Source organism: Trichosurus vulpecula, chromosome 8 (genome assembly GCF_011100635.1).
Source record: "Trichosurus vulpecula isolate mTriVul1 chromosome 8, mTriVul1.pri, whole genome shotgun sequence".
NCBI classification, from domain to species: Eukaryota; Metazoa; Chordata; class Mammalia; order Diprotodontia; family Phalangeridae; genus Trichosurus; species Trichosurus vulpecula.
Window position 1 is genome coordinate 199,645,824 of NC_050580.1, and position 8,592 is coordinate 199,654,415.

At 45.8% G+C, this 8,592-nt stretch overlaps 1 pseudogene; it reads right to left on the bottom strand.

Moving 5' to 3' along the window:
* Positions 1–5,717: 5,717 nt before the first annotated feature.
* Positions 5,718–6,155, bottom strand: LOC118830203 (annotated as a pseudogene).
* Between the last annotated feature and the right edge of the window lie 2,437 nt (positions 6,156–8,592).

Genomic DNA, 8,592 nt, shown 5'->3' on the forward strand with positions numbered 1-8,592 from the left:
CCATTACAACACTTTTTTGACTAAGGAAACGTTTTTGCTTTAAGGAAGAGGAGAGAGACACATATCATTTTAAAACTTTCCAAATAATTTTCTTCAGAAAAGTCTAGTGAGTATTCCTCTTAACATCAGGATAAAATTTTAAAGTGTTTAAAGAAAGGAAAATACTTTTAGAAGGGATGTTTTGAAGAAAAAAAATCTCTTGTGTAATTTTAGAAGGCCTGCTCTGAATTTGTAATTATTCCGTGGCCTAAGCATATGTAAAAGAGTCACTGCCTGAAGTGTCTCTTTCCTCCAGGATGAGTGTAATTGGGGAAGAATAAAAAGGTTGAGAAACAATGATATATATCTATTCAGTAGTGACATCAAAGTCAGGAACCTCTTTTGTTTAAGGCAGATAAGCAGGTTTGGGGACAAATGGGAGTTTTCCTTCCTGTCCCCTACATCATTGTTATTTTGAGAGAATCTGAGGTAGTATTTTAGAAGACAGAAAAGTTGTGAAACTTGATTTGAATTAATGCTCAATGAAAAGTGGGATAGTTCTGTCTGAAGGATATTTATTTGCTATTTAAGATTTTTATGAGGGGCAGCTAGGTGGTGCAGTGAGTAGAGCACCGGCCCTGGGGTCAGGAGGACCTAAGTTGAAATCCGGTCTGAGACACTTGACACACTTACTAGCTGTGTGACCTTGGGCAAGTCACTTAACCCCAATTGTCCTGCCTTCCCCCCTCCAAAGGGAAAAAAAAAACAAAAAAAAAGAATTTTATGGGACTACAATTTAATATTGTTTTAAGCTCTGATTACAGGAATAGGTGTCATAAAGCCAACAGTAGAATGGCATGTACTGTGCACTGAGAACTTTAAAGGTGGATGTCTATATCTGGAAAAAGTTTTGAAGACGACCTTGGACACTGCCTAGTGAATGGGATAGATGAGAGAGGGTGTGTGAAGACTTAGCAGAGAGGAAGGAATATATATATACATATATACACACATATATACACATATATACATATACACATATATACACATACACACACACACACACACACACACACACACACACACACACACACACATATATATATATATATATATATTCCTTTACCCAAATGACTTTATAAAGGCTCAGGGATTATAGATAGATCTTAGGATCTATGTGAGTGCAAGGGCCAAATTACTCAACCCCCAGGAATTCAGAATCCAGGATGGGGTGGCAAGCTTCTTTCCTGCCCCCTCCTCAGAATTAGCATGAAAAGTTAAGGGAAGGGTCGCTGTGATTTGTATTAAACAAGGCTGAAGTAATTGACCCCTTCCTCTTCTCTCTCTCCTCATTTCTCCTCCTAGACTTTTGGACGGCCACCGGGTAATTGAGTGAAGAAAGCGTGAATGGACCAGATCCACCCAGGTTTCCTAGTTCTCTGTCTAGTTTTTCGTGCCTAGATTGTAAGCCCACCTCCCAGCTAATGGCGAGGAGGGATAGAAAGGGTGGGGTGGAGTGGGATCTTCGCGTTAGGTATATTTGCCCAGGCATTTTCTTGGCACCTTGCCTCACTCTCTAGTGCAGTACTGAGACGTGATGCCCGCCTCGCGAGGTTGTATCCAATAAATTCACTTTGTTTTCACCTTGAGACGACTCTCCTATTATTTAAATTTATTCGTCCCACACAGTTGGAGGTCCCACCGAGATCTGTGCTCTCCAGGTGGACGGGCACCGAACTTGGGGCGCTTGGCCAGCGTGGGGAATCCTCCGAATTGCTGAGCGCCTGAGGGCGGGGCTGGTCTCACTGGAGATTCACAAACTCCGAGGAGAGGAACTCGGAGAAACAAAGTGAAAGGCGAAATTTGATTGAGTGCACTGCACGGTGAGTGAAAATCGGCAGCCCGTGAAAGTTTCCAGTTGCGAACAGTCATACGTTGTGTGACCCAGGGTAAGTCCTCAGTGTCTCTTATTTATGTGACCCTGCAGTGTCACTCCAAATTTAGGGGGAAGGGCACTGAGAAGACAACTGGGGGACTGAGCCAAGGCATTAAGTCTTGGAAAAACCAATCCACCTGACCCCGGAGTGCCAGGGGATTGGAATTTGGGGGGTTTCTAACCCGGAAGACAAGGGTGACTGTCTGGTGTAAATTAATTATAAATCCCACCTCTTAGACAACCCTGGGGTGTTGTCACATAATGGGAAAGGAGCAGTCTAGAATGAAAAGACGGAAATTGCCATTTGATATTCTGGAAAATAGCCGTTAGGAAGCAAGTTGCGGAATTGGGATGAACTACCTAGATACAAAGGGAAAGATAAAAAGAAAATGATTAGGTATTGTTGCTTTGCTTGGGGTAGGATGTCAATCAGAGGAGATGCCTTCTGGCCAAAGTTCGGATACTCTGAAGATTGGATATGCCCAAAACTAAACATATATGTCAATTCCAAGGAACCCTTTAATGCGGAGGAAAGTTCATATGCTGCTCTTTGCTTGCCTGGGATTCAGCAAATGGTAATGGAGGAGGTAAAGGACAAGGAAAAGAAGGAAGATGCTTTTGAGTCTCCTCCTCATCCATGGGACTCTCTCCTTGCTTTACCTCCACCCTATGCTCCAACCCCGCCCGTGGCTGGCACCACAGCAGCTCCATCTTCCTCCACTCCTCTATAGCCCCCTTGGGGCAGCAGCTCCATCTGCCTCCACTTGGGGACGGGAGGAGGCGGACGGGATTTAATAGAATTAGACCCAGGAGATTCTCCTCACGGGCCTCTGAGGAGAGAACTTAAGCAAATCCTCAGAGATCAGGAAAAGTTTCCACTCCTGCAACATGAAGGAGTGTCACCCTGAAGGGAGGTTCCCCTAGCCCAGGGAGGGTTGGGGTTTGTAAATGCACCTCTCAGTACAACTGGAGTTAGGAATTTTAAGAAGGAAATGAAGCCATTAATAGAAGATCCTGTGCGTTTATCAAAGTAAGTAGATCCGTTTCTTGGCCCCAATGTCTATACCTGGTCAGAACTTATGTCAATTCTGGGAGTTTTATTTACAGGAGAAGAACAGGGGCAAATCAGGCGGGTGGCTATAAAATTGTGGGATAGCGATTACCCCCTAACCCAAGCGGGGCTGAGGGGAGAACGTAAGTTCCCTCTTGAAAATCCTAATTGGGATCACAACAACCCTGCACATAGGGAAAATATGGCAGAATTAAGGCAGCTGATAATACGGGGAACAGGACAGGCTGTTTCCCGTAGCAAAAACATGAGTAAGGTTTCCAGGGTTAAACAGGAAAGAGAGGAGACCCTGTAACCAGAATGGTGGGGTCATCTTTGGGGAAGCTCTTCACCTTTCCCCGGGTTTGCTGTTTCTCTTCCCGGGCAGGAAGCCCAGAGAGCATGCCAAGAAGCAGAGAACTTCCTGTATGATGAGTCATGGGGCTGGCTGAGGGGAGGTGTTAACTCCAGAGCCACACCCTATTGGGTGTTAACCTAGTTTATGCTAGGGGGAGGGGCCAACTCAAGAACCAATTGGCCCTGGTCATTCAGGTGGTGCTTGATGATGTCAAAAACTCTATAAGAGGGGAGAGGACAGCTTGAAGAGCTTCTGTTTCCTTTTCCAGTTGGCGCAGCAGCAGTGAGGCGCGTGACTCTGGGCCAGCCCTTGCTCTCCGGAGGAGCCCAGATGTTAGTAACTATGAATTGTATTGGGTCTGTCTGTTGATATTTATAATTTGTTTGTATTTTGGTTTTGAGGTTGGGGGTGCTGGTTCTTTTCACCCCCCCCCCCCCCCGAACTAAATGAATGTTCTGAACCTCAGGGTGCTGGTTTTTTCCCCTGAAGTAAGTGAATGAAATTGTATTTGGTCTGTCTCTTGATGCTTGTCTCTTTGCTCCCCTGAACTAAGTGAATGCTGGCATTTTCCCCTGAACTAAATGAATGTTGTCTGTATGCTAACTGAATGCTGGATTAAAGTAAGCTGGTCAACCCCTTCACTGTGCTTTCCTTGTTTAAGCAGATAAAAAGAACCTGTGCTTTCCCGGCATCCCGGCAGCCTCCTGGGTGCTGGCAGTGGGGGGGGGGGGGGAGGGGGATCTTACGCCCCCATAGAAGCCGCTAGCTAGGTTGTTAAAACAGACCCCCTTGGCCTTTTTGAATAGACTAAAAGAAAATATGAGGAGGTACTCTGGCCTGAGGATGACCCCACCGCTAAAAGTCTCCTCAGGGTTTACTTTGTTACTAACTCTTGGCCAGATATTAATAAGAAATTACAGAAACAGGAAGGTTGGCAAACCAAACTGATAGATGAGCTATTAGAAATGGCTCAGAAAGTGTATATCAGCAGGGAAGACGAAGAGAAGAAAGAGAGCAAGAAGAATTCCAGGTTAATGCTCCAATCTATAGAACAGCAGAAAGAACAGAATAACATCCTATTGGAGCAACGAAAAGAACAGAATAAGATATTATCACTAACGATTCAGACTGTGGCCAAGGCCATAGAAGGGAAGGATAGTAAGCCTTTAGGAAGAAGGGAGAATACCTGGCAGAATCAACCCTGTAGCCAGACCAGATCGCAAAATCCAGGAAACCCTGGACAGAAATGGGGGAGGAACCACAGTGGGAGAAGGCCTTTTACCTGCTGGACTTGTGGGAAGGAGGGACACACAACATGGACCTGCTCCCAGGCCCAGCAGGAACAAAAAGTGTTTTCTCTCATGGAACTTGAGGATTAGGGGTGTCAGGGGTTCATAGAAATGACCCACCCCTCTGAACCCTGGTTAAACCTGAAGGTGGGCCCCCATAAGGAAGGGGTGTTGTTCTTAGTGGACTCCGGGGTGACCCGGTCATCAGTAACACAGTTACCACAGAGGGTCAGATTGTCACAAGATACTCTTATTATTTCTGGGGTAAAAGGTGAAAATTTTGTTGAACCTCTTACTGAAGTTTTGGAATTTGAATATGGAGGAACCATTGTTCTAAATCACCTACTTTTGGTTCTGGAAGCAGGAGTGATGAGGGCACAGTCTCTGGGAGCCCCCTTGAACTCTCCTTGAATCTTCCAACTAGATCTGGCCTTCCTCTAAGGCCATAAGCCTTACATTATCATTAGGCCCAAATCTCTACCTAGCCTTTCCCTTTGTTGTCCAGCTACTTCCCACCCTTGATACTATGAATATCCATGCCTTCAGCTACTTCCCGCCCTTAATTCCATTCTCTTGGTTCTTGGAGTCTTGATCTCATCTCATCCTCTTTAGGACTCCTCCTCAAGACCCTCCCTAAAGCCCTCCTCTAGTCACCCCAGAGCACCCCTCAATCGTTCCTACAATCCTTGTGCATATAATTTCCATTTTGCCTCCATGAAGGCACTCAGATTAGATTGAATCTGGCCCGCTTGTGAAAACAGGTGTCACAAAGGGTGGGATTTCTTAAGACAATCCATTATGGTGAATCCCTAATAAACTTTGTCTTTTCCCTTGGCTGAGAAGGCTTGAGTCGAATTCTTTTGGCAGGACCCAGGGTGTAGGTATTCTGGGGTCTTGAGCACCCCTAAAAGCCTATGGTTCCCTACCATCATCATTTTTCCTTTCACCTCTTCAGGAGTAAATTTATTGGGAAGGGATTTAATCACAAAACTGTCTATCCAGTTAATACCTAGGGGGACCCAGATAATTCTTATAAGAACATTAGTTTTGTTTTGTTTTGTTTTTTAAGAAGAAGGCAATTTATTAATGAATCTGATGTAGTTTGTCCTAATGTTTCTTGTTGGCAGCTGCCACCTGTCCGGCAATTCTGTCCAGGTCTCTCTGTCCCTGAGGTGTCAGCTTTCGGCCCCCATCCTGGTCCTTTTCCACCATCTTGAGGCCTTCCAAGGCTTGCAGGACCCTCTGGGCCATGCTCTTGGAGCCCCTGCTGAAGTGACTGGGCATGACCCCGTTGCGCTGGCACCCCCCGTAGATCTTGGTCATGGATCCTACACCGGCTCAGCCTCGGAGGTAAAGGTGCCGAGCTGTGGGGGCAGCCTGGGTGTAGAACCAGTTCTCATCGTGAGGTGCCAGCTCCTTATGGTTGGCCAACTTGACCAGGTCCACCCATTCGGGGACTTTCAGCTTCCCTGACTTTTTCAGGAAGGCGGCCAGGGCCCAGACGAACTCCTGCTGGTTCACGTTCTTCCCCGTGACTCCGGGCATCGTGTGGGCTCTGCGCAGCCAGCCAGGGGAAAGCAAGAACATTAGTTTTAAGGGAGGAGGAAGGTCAATTAATCCACCCCAAAGTGTGGGCAACTCCCACAAATGGGGATAGGATTAAAATGGCACCTATTAAAATTAGATTAAGGGATCCTGCTGCAGTGGTACGGGTAGGACAGTATCCAATACCCCTTGAGGATAGGAAGGGACTCCAGCCAGTGATGCAGGGGTTATTGGAGGGAGGACAACTTGAGCCATGTATTTCTCCTTTTAATACTCCCATTCTACCAGTCAGGAAAGGAGACAGAACTTACTGGTTAGTGCAAGATCTTAGAGAAATTAGTAAAATTGTATTGTCTTCCTATCTGGTAATTCCAGATCCTTATACCATATTAGGAAAGATAGATGAAAAGGGAAAATGGTTTAGTGTAATTGATTTAAAGGATGCCTTCCGGGCCTGTCCCCTGGACCCAGATAGCATCGACACATTCGCCTTAGAATGGGAGGATCCTGAGACCAGGAGAAAACAGCAGTATCGCTGGTGTGTCCTTCCTCAAGGGTATACTGAATCCCCTCATTTATTTGGGCAAGTACTAGAGAAAGTATTGGAGAAATTTCAAACGCTGTCTGGGACTCAAGTATTGCAATATGTGGATAATTTACTAGTGACAGGCAGGAAGAGGGAAGAGGCTAGTAATGCTTCGATACAATTACTTAACCACCTAGGATATGAGGGATTAATGGTCTCCCAAAATAAACTACAGTTTGTTGAAAGAAGTCAAATATTCAGGCCACCTGATTAGTGAAGGACAGAAGAAATTGGACCCAGAACGGGTTGCAGGGATACTACAAACATCCCTGTCAAAGAGCAAACGGGAGCTCAGAAAGTTCTTGGGTTTGGTTGGTTACTGTAGAAACTGGATTGATTCCCATGCAGCCCTCACGAAGTCTATGTATAAACATTTACTAGAGGGAAAACCTGACAGAATTCAATGGCATGAGGAAGGGGAGGAGGGTTTCAGGAAGCTGAAGGAGATTCCCACATCTCCCCTGGTTTTGGCTCTTCCCTCTCTGGGAAAACCTTTTCATTTGTTTGTGAATGTTGATAAGGCGGTGGCACTGGGAGTCTTAGTACAAAAGACAGGGGGGCAAAGGAGACCAGTCGCATTTCTATCAAAGATTCTGGACCCTGTAACCCGGGGCTGACCAACCTGCATTCAAGCTGTAGCGGCCACAGCCAGACTGGTTGAAGAAAGCAGGAAATTGACTTTTGGAGAGGGTTTAATTGTGAGCGTTCCTCACCAAGTACAGACAATCCTAAATCAGAGAGCAGGGAGGTGGCTAACTGATTCTAGAATTTTGAAATATGAGGCAATTTTATTGGAAAAGGATGATTTATTATTATCCCAAGATAATTTAAATCCCGCTTCTTTCTTGACTTCAAATGGGGGTGATGGTTCAAAACTAGAACATTATTGTATGGATATTATTAATCTCCAGACTAAAGTCCAGGAGGACTTACAGGAGTCCCCTGTACCAGGGGGACTTAATTTGTTCATTGATGGCTCCTCAAGAATAATAGACGGGAAAAGGAGAAATGGTTATGCTATAGTGGATAGGAATCAAGGGTCCCTAGTAGAAGCGGGAGGACTTCCATTAGATTGGTCAGCTCAAACTTGTGAGTTACATGCCCTGAACAGAGCCTTAAAATTTCTAGAGGGAAGAGAAGGGAATGTGTATACTGATTCTAAATATGCCTGGGGTGTAGTACACGTGTTTGGGAAGATCTGGGAAGAGAGAGGAATGATTAGTAGTAAAAGGTGCATGGTACTTTAATACTTCAAGTCTTAAAAAGCTTATTGTTACCAGAGGCTATTGCAGTAGTGCGTGTAAATGGCCACCAAGGGGGGCACTTGTTTGAGGCTAGAGGAAACCGTCTTGCAGACGAAGAGGCAAAGAGAGCAGGGATGGCAGAATCTGAGGCGTTAAATCAAATACTGGTTTTAATCACCTCTTTTCCCCTGGATCTTCCATCCCACTCTTTCACTGAGGAAGAGAAGCAGAAGGTGCTAGAGTTGGGGGCCCAAGACCGAGATGGAGGTTGGTCCCTTCCTGATGGGAGAGAAGTATTGACCAGAGCAGGTAAGAGACAGGTACTCCAACATTTACATCAAGGCAGTCATTGGGATGTTCAGAATCTGTGTGATACGGTTTTAACCCAGTATGTATTGCCCGGCCTTTACACGTTAGCCCGACAATTGGTAGGGGGGTGCCCTGTGTGTCGAAGGACAAACAAGTCCGTCCTTCACCAGACCCCCTCGGGAGGCAGGCCACCAGGGCTGAGACCTTTTCAAAGCATCCGAATCAACTTCACTGAACTGAACCCAGTTGGACGCCCAAAGTACCTACTGGTCATGGTGGATCATCTAACTTCCTGGGT